This window comes from Equus asinus, chromosome 21 (assembly GCF_041296235.1).
Source record: "Equus asinus isolate D_3611 breed Donkey chromosome 21, EquAss-T2T_v2, whole genome shotgun sequence".
NCBI classification, from domain to species: Eukaryota; Metazoa; Chordata; class Mammalia; order Perissodactyla; family Equidae; genus Equus; species Equus asinus.
This window is the reverse complement of record NC_091810.1, coordinates 16,571,048-16,586,800: the sequence shown is the minus strand read 5'-3', so window position 1 is coordinate 16,586,800 and position 15,753 is coordinate 16,571,048. Positions and strand designations below refer to the sequence as shown.

General features: G+C 39.7%; 1 long non-coding RNA gene across 1 annotated transcript; it reads left to right on the top strand.

Annotated features, from left to right (window-relative positions):
• The first annotated feature begins 2,165 nt into the window (after positions 1-2,165).
• On the top strand, positions 2,166-8,068 carry LOC139041459 (uncharacterized). Its single transcript, XR_011496643.1, has 3 exons — positions 2,166-2,317; positions 5,483-5,600; positions 7,110-8,068. It is a non-coding gene; the product is annotated as an uncharacterized lncRNA (long non-coding RNA).
• The last annotated feature ends 7,685 nt before the right edge of the window (positions 8,069-15,753 follow it).

Sequence of the window (15,753 nt, the reverse complement as noted above, 5' to 3'; positions counted from 1 at the left end):
CATGTTTTTTTTCAAACCCTTGAATATATTTACGATAGCTTTTAGAGTTCTTATCTGATAATTCCATCATCTCTATAATTTTAAGACTGTCTTTATTGGCTAATTTTTATTATGGCTATGGATCACATTTCCTGCTTCTTCACAAATCTAACAATTTTTGTTTCATTGAATACTGGATATTGTGATGTTTCATGTTGATTGTTTGGATTTTATCTTCTTTCAAAGAGTATTGTGGGCTATTGGCAGACAGTTAAAATACTTAGAGATGAGCTTGGTCCTTTCAAGGCTTGGTTTTTAGGCTTTGTTATGTAGTTGTAGAATAGCCTTAGTCTACGGCTAGTTTAGCCCTACTTCTCAGGCATGGTCTTTCCAGAGTCTCTGCTGAATGCCTCAGGTGTTTGAAAGGGTCTATATTTTAATGTCTCCTAGCATTGTGTGAGCTCTATAAATTGTGTAGCTTATAGCTCCTTGGTAGTTATGTTTTCCCCAGCAATTGTTAGAGTTGTTATTAGCCCTGCCTTGTATAGTCTCATTCTTTGCATGCTCACCTTAGTATTCAGGCACAGATTAAAGGAGAATTCATGTAAACTCCTCCAGTTTTTTCTCTATGTGGGTCCCTTTTTCACTGTTACTCTACCCCATAAACTCCAGCCCCCTCAGCCTCCCAGAACTCTTATCTGTGTCTCCTCACTTAGCAAGACCTACATGTTCTGCGTGGGGTCCCCTTCCCTACACTGTAGTCCAGAAAGTGCCTTGGCAGAAAGCTTGGGTAATCATAGGACTTACATCTTTTGCATCTCTTCTCTTAGATCTCAGTCCTGTGCTCTCTGTTGTCTAATGTTTGAAAACAGTTGCTTCATAAATTTTGTTCAGTTTTCTAGTTGTTTAGTGGGAGGGCAAGATGGGTGCCAGTTATTCCAACATGGCTGGAAGCAGAACTGTAATCTGTTTTTCAGTCTCATGGAACAATGGGAGTTTATGGCTGTTTCCCACTCAAAGCAGGGATGAATGAATGAATGAATGAGTGAAATTGCCAGTGGCGGAATCAGATCACCTATAGCTTGGAGAAACTTTAACTTCTCACTTTAATAAACATACTTTGTCATGTTGCCAATTTAATTTAAGGTCAATTCTTCCTTCCAGGCCATGCATATTCTAGAAATTACCCCTTGACAATGGGCCTTTAATTGATCATTAACACTAATGGAGTGCTACCTCTAGTGATAGCTGTCTTTTGTGATTCCCTTCCACGTAAACACAGAAACACTAAGTGTTTTCCGAAAGTGCCTTATCTCACTGACGTGCAGATCACAAGCTCCGGTTTGCTTGGGTGATGTTGGAATTAAGTCACCCAACCGTCTTTTCAAGGTCAGGTACACTAATTTTTGTTTATGATTTCTTAAAGAAAAGAAAGAAAGTCTTTCTTTATAAAAGTGTAAGAGTCTGCTTTTGAGATTATGGCCAATTTTCTCACTCAGTTTGTGTTGTGTGTTTGGATTTTGTTAACCATAGGGACATGATTAATAGTCTGAGTGGGTCTTACATATTTTCATGTATACTTTCTAATAGATGACCTATGCTTCGAGGCTTATGACATACCGCATATTCTATCTGAGTGAAAAATTAACAATTAGGATAAATGTGAAGCTGAAACTCTTTCTTAGGTATGAAAACCTATGATTTGAATTGGCTTGTGTTGTACCTGGTGAGAGCACTACAGGAGATGTTAAGCAATTTAAAGCAAATAGGTATGCAAAGGAGACGTTATTTTTGCTAGTGAATGTTTATTCAAGTGTCCACAGCACTCCTAGTTGTTGAAGATACAATGTAAGCAAAGCTGTTTCTTTTAAAACTGGGGTGGATTTAGTTAGCAGAGAAGATGCCAGGATGTAGAGTAACGTGTTATGCTTTTCACACAATGAAAACACAGCAATCTATGTGTATGTCAGAAATGCCATGTAAGCCAGGGGACTTTACTGAGGACAAAGAATCATGAGGGGAGGAGACAGGCAGAGAATGAATACAATTTTTATGCATTTAAGATTAGAAGATTGATTCCCTGGAGATATTAGCACTTCCATGCTCATTGCTGCACTCTTCATAATAGCCATGATATGGAAACAACCTACATGTTCTTCAACAGATGAATAATGGACAAAGAAAATGTGGCATATACATATAATGGAATATCATTCTGTCTCAGAAATGAAAGAAATTCTGCAATATGCGACAGCATGGATGAAACTTGAGGACATTATGCTAAGTGAAAGAAGCCAGACACAGAAAGACAAATACTGCATGATTCCACTGATATGAGGTATCTAAAGTAGTCAGATTCATAGAATCAGAGAGTGGAATTGTGGTTGCCGGGGGCTGGAGGAGGGGAACTAATCAATGGGCAAAAAGTTCCAGAGATCTGCTGTGCCACATTGTACCTATAGTCAACAATACTGTATTGTATGTACACTTAAAAATTTGTCAAGAGGGTAGATCTCATGTTGTGTTTTTAATACAACAAAAAAAATTAGAGGATTCCTAATTGTTTTCATGGTATAAAGATCTTAAAGGAATGTTAAAAAGATTTCAAGGTAAAAAAAAAAATTGAAGTCCAGTCCTTTAATGACTTTTAGGTTTTCAGCACATCCCTAGTTCTTGGACTTTATGAATGGAAAAAAGTGGCATGTATCCACTGGCTTAATCTAAGGTGTCAACATCCTTCTCTGAAGCTATTGAAATAGGAGGAGTGCCCACAATTACTAAACATCTTCCGGTGATAAAAAAGAAATTGCATAATCTTCTGGCTACATGCATCAGAATGATTCAGCGTTTCACAAAAAATTTACTTCCATTGACTTTGCAGTTAGGTAAATTTTCAGGAATACTTTCTCATACTTAGCTGAGTCAGTTGAAAGGTAACAACTGTTCACTCCCATAGAAGTCACAGCTTCTGAAAGCTGGTAAGGAATCTGCTTTGACTTTGCCTTCTTTATATCCACTTTTCCCTCTGAGAGCAGGAGGAAAGAGACTGGAGGCATGACTTGCAGCAGAACTGTACCTGCTGGCAGAAAGGTTTTCTAAGCTACGTTAGCAAGGGGGACATGGCTGGTGAGGCAAAGAGCATGCTCCAAACTGCTTGCAATTGAATTGTCTAAATCACCTGAAAGAATCTGCACCTAGCCTCTTGCTTATCAAGTGTACTCCCTAGGGGAGCTGATTAAGGAAGGAAAGAAATAGGATATAGATCCACACACCGTGAGGTGTGAACATCTGCCTAATAAAGCCTTTGTTGAAGCCATGCCTATTAACCTTTAATTTCCATGTCCCTGCATATAGTAAAAACTTGGCTATGCAGATCCTTCAGAGAATGGGGTGGAGTCTGGAGAGCTATGAATAAACAGTGAAGCTTTTAAACAATTAACTATTCTGGAAGGAAATCATTCTGAAATTTGTTTTTCCTTTATATACAAATGTATAGAATACGATTTTCATGAAGACCTAATCATTGCAAATATCGGTCACAGTGGTCGGCTGTGATGATGCCCTGAGGCCCAGTGAGAGGCTAGGACACATTTTCCCTATGACGTTAAATGGTTCCAGACTCCTGTGCCCTTTTAAGTTTTTTTCTCTCTCTCATGTCAATTTCTTTGGCTCCTCCCTCACAGATACATTGTTAGTGGCCACAATTTCCTATTATTAAGAAATTTTTTAATACTTCTCTTAATTCGCTATTTCTCATTGGACATGGGCATAGATGATATATTGCCAAGTTTCTTGTGCAGAGACTCTCCTATGAATCAAGTTCACGAGCTTTGCTGCATAGACTTGGGGACATCTATTTTGCCTGCTCAAAGGCATTTTTTACTCACAGATATGTTCCAAATAGCTGAGATTGCTTGGGAGCTGAGCTCTTGTTTATTGAGATTTTGTTACTATTTTATAGTTGTTTACAGAGTGAATAGTTAATTCTCATACTATCAAGCAGAGTAGTGGTTGCTGTGGTGCAAGACCTCAAACGCCCCCTGTCAGGACTAAGCTACTCTTTCCGCCAGCAGCTGACAGTATTGGCTGCTTAAAGCTCACAGCTGAGTTTCCCTCTGGGCGTTGCTCTAGCCAAAGGGAGCTGCTTCGTCCAAGGTTATGCTCCCTCCCCAGGTGCAGCCCACATCCAATGACCAGTTTCTGTGAGTGTACAAAGGCCTAGGCTTCTTGCCTGGACTTGAGACAACTTTGAAAGGCCATCCCAGTCCAGAACATTCTATGGGATTGGCTGAAGCCTTTGTTACAATTGCATCACAGCTCAACTTCTCCTCCTGCCCCATCCTGCTTCCCTCACCCCCTTGCAGGTGTTGCTCCTGAGAGAATTCCCTTCGAACCTCCTCCAGGCACACTCTCTCTTGGAGTCTATTTCCCAGGGAACCCACCTTCAGTGAGGCAGTAATGAGTTTCTAGACCGACTGCAGCCCGGCTAGTTTTGTCCTTCATGGTTCCATGACGTGCACATTTGTGTGTTAGCATAGTACCTCTATCTTGCCCCCGTTCTGCTCCAACTTCTTGATTTCCTTGTTTTCTATAGCATTCCTTCTTTGAGGGCAGATTTTGAAGTTTACTACTTGAGTCATACAAATTAGGCTTCTAAAGATACGTTATAGGATGACATTGACTCAGATATCCATCTTTATTGAAGAGGTTTTACGTTTTGTTTACAGCCTATGAAGTATCAAGGATTTTTAAATTTTATTTCTTCAACATTAGAAACATTCTCTTTGATCCTCCTTTTTGTTTTCAATATTCTTTTAAACCAAAGTTTATGCTCCAAAAGAAAAGAATATTCATAATAATATATTTTTCTACTGTGGCCTTCTTCAAATTCCCTAGCTCTCATTTTTTGCTGCTAAAACTGAGACAAGTATTATATATCTTCATCTACTTTTTTTTATTTAATGTCTCCATCCTACTATTTTGACAGCTTGCTCTGATAATCTCCCTACCCCATTAATTATTTTATTTTATTGAGACATAGTTAACAGTCCTACCCTATTAATTCTACCTGGAAGTTTCTAGTCTTAAAACTATTTATTTATTTATTTTAAAGATTTTATTTTTACTTTTTCTCCCCAAAGCCCCTGGTACATAGTTGTATATTTTTAGTTGCGGGTCCTTCTAGTTGTGGCATGTGGGATGCCGCCTCAGCATGGCCTGACGAGCAGTGCCATGTCCGTGCCCAGGATCTGAACCGGCGAAACCCTGGGCTGCCACAGCAGAGCGCTCAAACTTAACCACTCAGCCACGGGCCGGCTCCAAGTCTTAAACTATTTCAATAGCCTGGTTAACCAAGTTGAATGCAGGGATTAGAACAACCATAGAAAAAATCCCAAGCATGCTAATGTAGCACAAATTTTAATTTAATTAAATCATGTTTAAACAAAAACTGTATCACTAATCAAAACCAGCATACTTTAAACTAATGTTACCTATTTCACAGACTAATCGTAGACTTGGAAGGGACTTTAGAGATCATCCAATTCAAACACCTCGTTCTACAGATGAAGCCCAGAGAAGTGAATTCCCCAGAGTATGGTGACAAAAGCTGACATCTGAAGGTAGGTCTCTTGACTATTGATTCAGAAATCTTGCTACTTTACCACATAACCACTGAATTCCTTTTGCTTTCTCTCCAAATCCCCCCATGAATCCAGAGCATTTTCTTGACTCAATACTTTGGAGACCACAGTTATTTTAACTTCATTGCTCTTTCAACCTCAAGTGGGTTTTTGGCATTCCCACTTCCTAATTAGTTTATGCAATCCATCAGCATAATTTAACCAGCACAAGTTAGCTTGGGTGAGAAAATATTTAGGCACTCTCATCAATATTAATTTTTTTTAAAAGAATAACCTGATAAGACCTTTTCATAAGGTCTGCTTTAACTCAGTGTGCTAAAATAATTATAAGAAAATGTGCACATTCCTTTTGTAAAGTGCATCACAAAATATGCTTCTTTGTGTGGATTTTAGCTTCCCTTGTGGTAGGACGAAACTCTCATTCTGATCAAAAAGTATGTGCAAATAGGTTCACTTCTATATACTTAGGCTCTGTCTAAAATAAATTGGTTAACTAAATGAGTAACAAATGAACATCCAATTATACAAATATTCATCATGGAAAGTCATCAGGGTGAGCTTTCAACTTGAATAAGAGTCTTAGAATTATTCTAGAAAGATAAGAGTGGTGCCAAGTAGTGGGAGCAGGGACTCTGATTCTATTTCACAAGTATTTTCCTTTCATATCTCTGGTCTTTGTCAATCTCTTTAAAGTTAGCAAAGCAGACAGGCAATCGACAGTTTCTTGCAGTAAATTATTTTGCTTAGAAATCTTGCATAGCAGGTATGGCCTGACTTAGCTGGAAATGATAAACTAGCAATGTTGTTATTCAAGTTAAAAGGACCTGAAGGAGCATAAAGCTACCTGCCACGTTGTCATGGTATCTCCTTAAGAGAGTGATAAAGAACTTCAGTTTGGGGAAGCAGGGGGCTGCAATGTTTCATCTGGCCTTCAGCATGACATGAAGAACTAGAGTTCTCCAAAGCCTTCCATTTGGGTAAGACTACCCAGAAAGGAAACCAAACCCAGTCTTGACGTGACCTATCACTCCATTCTCTAGCAACATCTTCAAAGGTATCACAGATCTACAAAAGTTTCAGTTATAGAAATGTTTCCCAGTTCCCTGGCTTCTCATGAAAGTGTTCTCACATGCTTGGTGTAGGTGAATGTGGCCTTGCTTCTTATGTTTGCCTAAAGTGAATGGACCACACCAGGATGAACCACGTCCCTACCACGGGTTTGGTAGGTGCTGATACCAGTGGCACCGTGGGCATTTGTTTTGTCATCATACTGCCTCTCTGGAGGCAGCCCATCTCATTTAGAAATTCTTGATCCTCCTTCCGTACTAACCCCACCACCACCAACAGCAACAACCTCCTGGCATTCTTTACTGGGGCACTGAGATTCAGGCTGAGACCTGCTTCCTTACAAAGGATTGATTTCCTTCCTATCTGGCATACCCCAGGTAGAAATCACATTTCATAATGTTTTTCTCCTTTTGTTCTCAGATGTTCTAAGTGAGCTGCCTGCAGTGCGTGTCAACATTGGAACACCTGGGGCAGAGCTGGCTCCCAGAACAACAGGGGAGACTTGCCAACAAGCTTGCTTAGGATTTCTTTGCAGTGGAAATTTGGGGACTGGGGCCTGTTTGGAAATACCAGAGATAACTTGAAAAAAAAAAAGTCAATGTTTCCTATTAGAACAAGACAGAAAACCACACAGATCATTTTCAAGAAGCCAAGCTTTTGACTAGATGTGACAGGAAACAGTTTAGAAGAGGTTATAGGTCACTGCCCCCTTTTTGTCGAGTGTACTTTGGCTTTGTTTTCTTGGTCATGATTGGAAAGGGATCTTCCATGAAGATGTTCATTGATAATAACTTGGGGTCCAGGATCAACTCTTGAGGGAAGTGAAAAAGCTACCAAATCTGTGTAGAATAAGAACTCCTTCCCTCTCTTTATCGTTTCAATCACTAAGTATGTTGATTCATTAAAGTCCAAACTTTTGCTGGCACCATCTTGGCGGCTCATGCCCTGCCTCGGCCTCTCATGGTCACCTCCACAAAAGCTATGTATGAGTCAGCTGAAATGAGAAAGAGTACAGAGGTGTGTTTCTGGCTCCTCCACTCAAGACTCTGAGCAATGAACAACTGCAAACAAAGTCTTTCAACCCGAAACTCTCAAGGGCAGGGTGTGGGAAGGTGTGCAGCACAGTGCGTGTTCAGCAGGTCGGACATGTGTACTTTCCTTTCATTTAATAATCAGAAAAGAATGAACTCTCCCCACTGAACTGCAGTCCAGCTTCTGATGCTCCTTGTGGAAAATGCCACTAAGACAACACCAAGCTTCAAAACCCTTGTGTTTTCTGGCTAAGGATAAAGAGTTCCCTCTTCCCCTACGGTGATTTTTTTTCCCTTAGTAGCTCACGTTCTAGAATGTTTATTAATTAAATTTGCCTTCTCAGGTTGATTTTGTAGAAAAAATTTTTTCACACATTGAAGCCAAGCATCTGCACACACATTGGTTGACAGTCCGTTGACAGCCAAAGACACAGACAGAAAAGCCCTTTGCCTCCATGCTGCGTAGTGCACAGCCCTACCTTTCATGCAATTCTTCCATAACTGGAAGAAGTTATCTGCCTGCTAACAGAGAAGACATCACTCCTCTCATACGTCTGTGGAATGTTGCTAGGTAAGAAATAAGGATTGTTCATCCCAAGCCTGGGGAGTCTAGTCGTCTGCCTCTCATGAAGGACCAGCAAATATTTTTTAGAAACTCTGGATTGTTTTCCTTGATGTGAGGCTAAAAAATCTGGAAAAACATTATGAAATGTGATTTCTGTCTAGTTGGCAGTGAGGGATGGTGTGGTATTAGATTAAAACGCACGCACACAAACACAACTCTGTGGAGACAAGTCGTAACCTCTATCTTGGAACCCCTGGTTAAATCCCAGGAGACAAAGGAAGAGAGGCCACACAGAGTGGGGTTTCAGCACGTGCACCCGAGGCAGGCTGCCTGGGTTCAGATCCCAGCTCCTTCACTTACCGAGCGTGAGACGGTGGGCAGATTAGCGATCTCTTTGTGCTTCAGTTACTCCATCTGTAAAATGGGGGCAATAGTAATCCCCACCTCATAAGGTTGCTAGGAGGATTAAATTAATCTTTGTAAAGTGCTTAGAAGTGTGCCTGGCACATTGTAAGCTCTGTATAGATGTTTGTTAAAAAATAAACATGTATGTTACAACTGTCTTAGTTTGCTGGGGCTGCTCTAACAATACCACAGACTAGGTGGCTTCAAAACAGAAATGGATCATCTCAGAGTTGTGGAGGCTGCACGTCTGAGATGCAAGTGTCCTCAGGATTGGTTCCTTCTGAGCGCCATGAGAGAATGATCTGTTCCAGGCTCTGTCCTTGGCTTACAAATGATCATCTTCTCCCTGTGTTTTCACACCATCTTCTTTCTGTACGTATCTGTGTCCAAATTTCCCCTTCTGATAAGGACGCCAGTAGCATTGGATTAGGGACCACCCTGATGACTTCATTTTAACTTAATCACTTCTGTAAAGATTCTATCATCAAATATAGTCACATTCTAAGGTACTGGGGGGTCAGGACTTCAACATATGAATTTTTAGGGTCACGCAGTTCAGCCCCTAAGAACAATTTTAACATGGCCTCCTCTGTCTCCAGAGGGACTGCATGGAGTTGAAGTAGCCACATGTAACAGCAGCTACCAAACCACACGGAAGGCGGCTCTTTTCGCTGCATGTTTCTGCTTTAAGCCAAATATATTCATCTATGAAACTCTTATTTAAAACTATACTTACAGCCTGTGCTTCTCCTGGGAGCTTGATGAGTTCAAGGAGCCCAGACTATTTCTTCAGAGCAGCACATTTCTTAAGTGTCAAGTTTGGCTTATTTAATTCGTCCAGAGTTCACTTTTTAGTTTATTGAATTCTCCCTAGTTCCAGTGTCCGTTCACTAAAATCTATCAATGTTTATTAGATTTCGATGGTGTTGCTTATAATCCTTCATCTTTCCAGAGTAGGAGTCTTAATCTTTAAGATTGCTTGCATACACTCAACAAGTTTTTTGAATAATTTAACACTTTTGTTTCTAGTTCTTCATGACACGTCTTCATGGGTGAAATACAGAACACTCTGTACCGTGCCGTACTTGCAAAGGCTTCAGCTTATGTATGACTGACATGTTAGTGTCACCCAGACAAAAAAGATGTAATGTTCCGAATGGGGAAGGAAAACCAGAGAAACATCACAGGATTAAGCAATTTTAGAAGTAGTAAGAAACATAAGATCCAAGTATAAGTTAGGATGAATTGAAAGGAAATTTTAAAAGTCAGTAAACCTGGGACACAGCTGATTAGGTTTTGAGCTTCTTAAGAGCAGTACCGTTGTCTTAGACTGCTCTTTTTAAAATCCTCTGTGATAACTAACATAACTCTGGACATCCATTAGTGCTCAATGAATACTGGTGCATTAAAAATATTTGATGTCTCCATCAAAGGCAGTACAAGTTGAAAATATAAATAGACTCACAAAATAAGCTCAGAAGTAGAGGCTTGTCTCTTAAAGTATCGTTTACTCAAAGGGAAAAACATCCAAAATAGTCTCATATAAGTGAGCAACAATCTACTTGATTTGAGATGATAGTTTAACCTTCCTGATTTAGACATAAGAAGAGAGAACAAGAAACCACAGAGCTTAGAGGGACATTCACCTAGACAAAAGCCCTCATTTCACAGATGTACAAACGGAGGCTCAGAAGTATTAACTTGTCCCAGATCACACAAATAACTGTATACCAAGCCGTTAACCTGATTTCCATGTTCTATGCTTCCTCTCTTTCTCCTGATTTATTTAGTAAATAAATAATTTAAAATATACTTCAGTTTCCTGATGTATACAATGAAGCAAGAGGGAAAGAACTGCTAGAAGTGGAAAGCATGCACGGTGACTAAGAGGTAGAAGCGCCCCGGTGTTGATCGACGGGTGAATGGAGAGGCCAAATGTGGTCTACACAATACAGTGGAATATTATTCAACCTGAAAAAGGCATGAGATCTTTGACACATGCTGTAACATGGACATTATGTTAAATGAAATGAGCCAGTTACAAAACAACAAATACCTTAAAATTCCATTTATATGAGGTTCCTAGAGTAGTCAAATCTGTAGAAACAGAAAGTAGAATGGTGGTTGCCAGGGGCTGAGAAGAATGGGTGCAATTTCGGTTTCGCAAGATGGAAACATTCTGGAGATTGGCTGCACATCAGTGTGAATATACCTAACACTGCTGAACTGTGCACGTGGAAATGGTTAAAAGAGGGTAACTTTCATGTTTTATCGTTTTACCACAATTAAAAGAAACAAACAAATAAAAAGGAGAGACAAACACAAAATGACAAGAGAGAAAAAGACAAAGAAGGCACAACACCAGAGAAAGAGCAAGAGGAAAGAGCAAACATCAGTATGGTTTTACCAGCCATGGAGATCCCCACCACCCAAACCTCTCCACCCCCCAAATCAAGCCTTCTGTTCTGATTCTTAGTTCCATTTACTGTACTTTTCCATCTGCTTACCAAAATCACTGTGATGTTCATACCAGAAGTCTCTGCTCTGCTGTCAAATTCCTCATCCCAATTTCGAAACACACACACACACACACACACACACACACACGCACCATGGTAGGCCAAAATCCTCCTCCAGTTCTGCAGTCCTCTTCTCTCCAGGGTTGACCCAAGCCAGAACCTTTGTCATCTCTTTTACTCTCTAGGTGGCCAAGGGCCAGAACTAAACCAATTTGTGAACATAAAACTTATTTCAGGAGCCTCACTCGCCTTCTCCTTGCTTTGGCTGCTCAGCACCCTCATGCAGCTCCCAGGCAGACAAGAGACATCCATTGTACTTAACCCAGCGATTCCTGCATCAGTGCCCTTGCTTTGCATAACTTTCTCTACTTGGTTCATGCACTATGTCCCTCCTTCTGTCTCTACACCACGCCACACCCCACTCCCCACTAGTGTCATCATCACTCCTACACACTCTTCAAATTTGCTTTCAGGCAGCTATCATGCTAAAAATAGAATCAGACTACAGAATCCATACTGTAGCAGTATGGAAAGATAACAGTTTATTAATATGTGTTAATCTCTTGGGGAATATTTGCTTTGTAGTGGGTTACAATGCACACGGCCATCTGTTTAATGGTGAAATTTTAGCTATCAGACACAGGTCTTTGGGAAGGTGACGTTAGGGTAGCAAGGCCTTTGAGATAGACCCTGAAAGGACAGTGAGCTCTGCCTCTTCTTTCCTGCTTTCCCGCTCCTGAGACAGCTGCCCTTGTCCCTTGATAGTGTCTCCTTAGATGGAAGCACTTGCAATGTTTTGGTGCTTGGCTCCATAGTCAGAGAGTTAAAATGACAAACTTCCTACTTTTGAGTAGTTTATAATCCATATTTACTGACTTGCCTAGATGTTTGTTCAGGTGGTCAATTCTGAAAAATTCTCATTGGGAGACTTCAAAAGAATGGCCAGTTAAAACATAATTCTTAAATTCCTGGTAAATAAAGTTTCAGCCTCTTCCTCACGGAAACTTTCCCAAACCGACTGCTTTTGCATAAGATTCAAATTCTTGTTTGAGTGCTGTCTTTTAAAATTTCCTCTATGTTCTGTTGGAGAAGCTAGTGAGTAGTGATATATGGTAAAAAAAAAAAAAAAAATTGCTAGGGAAGGTGGAAGAGAAATGAAGAGTAGAAGTAATATGGAATTATCAGCTCATTATTTTACTGAAGGCCAACTTGGCAGAAGTAATTTTTTTGAACTATGCGTTTCTAGTATGACTGAGTACACGTGGATTGTGGAGGTGAACCCCCGAAAGTAAACTCCTCACTGAAAGCATTTCAACGAACGTCACATATATCCTTCTAAATTACCAAAAGAAGCTCAAGCACTGGCGTTAATTCGTAGTTGGCCTCACGCTTGATGAGGAGCTTCGCTAGTCATCCTGAAGGCAGGAATATAAAGATGTGGGGCTCCCTCTATGCCTTTTTAATGATAGCTCATCTTCTATTCTCCGGTGAGACACCCAAATATCTCAGCGTCAAGTCTTTGTCCTAATGAATGAACTTTCCCTTCTCACTCACCTTGAGTTGTGACAATCAAAGATCAGATAATGTTTACTATTTTTAACTGCACTTGGCTTAGGGGATCCCACCCTCCATTTTTCCTTGTATTGCTCTTTCCCGGAAGTGTCGTGCCAAAATAAAGCAAGAATCTCTTCTATAGCATATTTAAAGCCACCCCATGTTCCTAGCACCAGTATAAAGCTGCAGAAAGTTTAAAATAAGCATTTGTTTTCTAAGGAAGAAGAGTTCAAATAAACCATCTCTCTAACACAGGCTGCAATCAAACATGTAAAAAAAGATGTGTTTGCTAATAAACCACTGAAGCCACACAGCCATGCTAGCTATTAAGGTGCCTGATAACCAGAATGTCTCCAAAAGGCAAATCCAGTTCTCTAAGAAGAGGAGTTGAGTTAACATTCTGGGTAATCCAATACCGCTTCCAGTAATTCTGCTTTTTTTCTGCTTTCAGCCATTTTATTTTTGTCCTTTGCTTATCATTTGGAATGATGACTCATATTTGCTATTGGGCAGTTTCCTTTGACTACGCAACTTTCATTTTAGACTTAAGGCCCGCTGCACCCTTTCCAATAGTAGAAGATTCTTTTTCTCAGGCACATATTATGGCAAATCCTAGAGAACATAAACCTAAGTAAGTCTTATTTATAAACAAGTTACCTCCTTTCATCTCCCCAAAAGATTTTTTTTTCCTTTAAATACACTTTAACAAAAAAGAAATACCACAGTCTTCCCAAGGGCTAAAATCTTATTTATCCTGTATTTCAACTATTTTTTTAATCAACTTTTAGTGGACTAAGTAAAGCCTGGCTATTGGGGGCCAGGAAAGAAAATGCCTCTCCTAGGATCCCTCTAAACTTCATTAACTAACACTTTGCTAGGGATGGACCCTAAAGGAATTTAATTAATTTTCTTCTGCCAAAACCAATGTTTTATTCTTCGTCTTTGAAAGGAAGAGTAAAATAGAAATAACAGAGATTTCTATCAAGATTTCTTAAATGTCAAGCATTGGAATGTCTACGTTTGCATTATATTTTACAGTTGTTGTCATCATCACATTGAAAAATACTTATTAAGCCCTTAAGTCTGTATGGTGCTGTGGTAAGCAGTGTATAAAGAGAACTACATAAAAACAATTCCCATTTCGCTGGGTGGAAAAGGGAAGCTAAGACTGAGGCACAACGTGAAGAATATCAATTTGTTCCAGTGGGTAGGGAATTATAGAGATCAAGAAAAATAGGGGTTTTTCCCTTTTGTTTTCACAGTTCAATTTGTTAAAAAGCAAAATAATCATACAACTATAAAAGAAAACTTATAGATCATCCAGGCCAACCCTTTTATTTTATAGATCAGAATACTGCATAGGAGAGAGGCAAAGCGACTTGCCCAAAGTTACAGAAAATTCAAGACATACTCAGGATTATAACCCAGGTTTCCTAAGTCCAAATTTAGTATTCTTTCCTTTGCATTGTTTTGCCACAATGTTTTTGAAAATGTGTTAATAAGTTGTTTATAGATGCTATCCCAGCAAAGATTCAAAAATTTTAAAGTTAGAAGTTAGAGGATTAGTTTAAGAGGAGAACAAGGAAAAGATCAGAGCAAGACTGGAGCATGTCTAGGAGAAAGAAAAGTTCGAGAGGCAAGTGAAAATGAGGGAGGAACTGCAAGTCTCTCTCACAAATGAGCGAAAACATGCGAGAACACGGCACCGGTTGACAGGACTCCCGGGCTCTGTCTCATTAGCTCTGGAGCCGTGGATCAGTTACTTAATATCTTCGTTCCTTCGTGGCTAAGGCAAAAGAGTTGAACTGAATTCGCTCTGAGGGTTACCTGCCCTCCCATGTTACAATTCTATTATTTGATGGCACCAAAACATAGGTAGTTCTGGAAAGAGAATCCTATACTGTTACGGGAGAATGTGTAAGCTTCCCGCAGGGTCGTGTGTGATAAGGTGGTAGTACTGAGCCAAGAAGAAGGATCTCTTTCGCTAAAGACCTCAGAAACTCAGAAAAGCAGGAATCTCAGTTACATCTTTACCATTTAGGAGGATTTGGTTTTGGTGTTTATTCACTTTTGTGTTAGAACTGTGAGAACCAGATTTTTTATTGTTGGCTCTAGGTTCATATATGTATATAAACATAGATATTAATAATTTTAGGACTTATTGGTAAGGGAAGCATTTCTTTCTTTCTTTCTTTTTTACTTACTTTTTACAATACAATTTATTTGGTTAAATTCTCTCCCCTCTCCTAAGTTCCAAACGTGGGGGAGTCGGTAAGTTCAGGGGCAGGTTCCTCTGGTGGAGGGAATGCGCCTCACTCTTGAATCTTTCCAGGAGAACGCTGTGTTACAGGGTATCGTTCTTGCACTGTCCTTAATTTTAAAAAAAGACAACTAGGTCACACTTGATTGGCTGCTTTCTGTTATGTTTAAAAATGCAGCTACCAGATTGTCCACTCGAGACCAAGTTGATCACTAAAATCAAATTAACGAATTCCTGATCTCAGTTTGGAAATCCCAGGATACAAATCTTTTTTTCCTTGACATGTTAAACAAAACTCAAACTTATGCATGTGATTATTAAAGCAAAAAGTTGCAGTCATAACTCATTTCAGCAAGCTGGCTTAAGGCATATTGAAACAAAGCCACGCACTTTGCACAGCCCATTTCCTCAGGCCCGAGATAAGAGCAATGAACATCTAGCCACATCATCCCAAATATTTGGACACAACCTGCAAAGTTCCGTGAGCTGTCTGTGTGTTTTGGGTTATGCCATTTATATGTTTTGTCTACACAGCACTGAATATCTAGACATTTGGAAACATCCAGATGATGGACTTAAGAATTTTTGTTTTGATGGGATATTTGGCATTATAACCAAGAAGCATTTCCAATCAATAATGTTGACATCATCAGCCTTTGAAAAGGCATATGCTTCGTTTTATTTGAGATTGACCAGAGAGAGTAAAAAAACTCCAAAACCATAACATTTT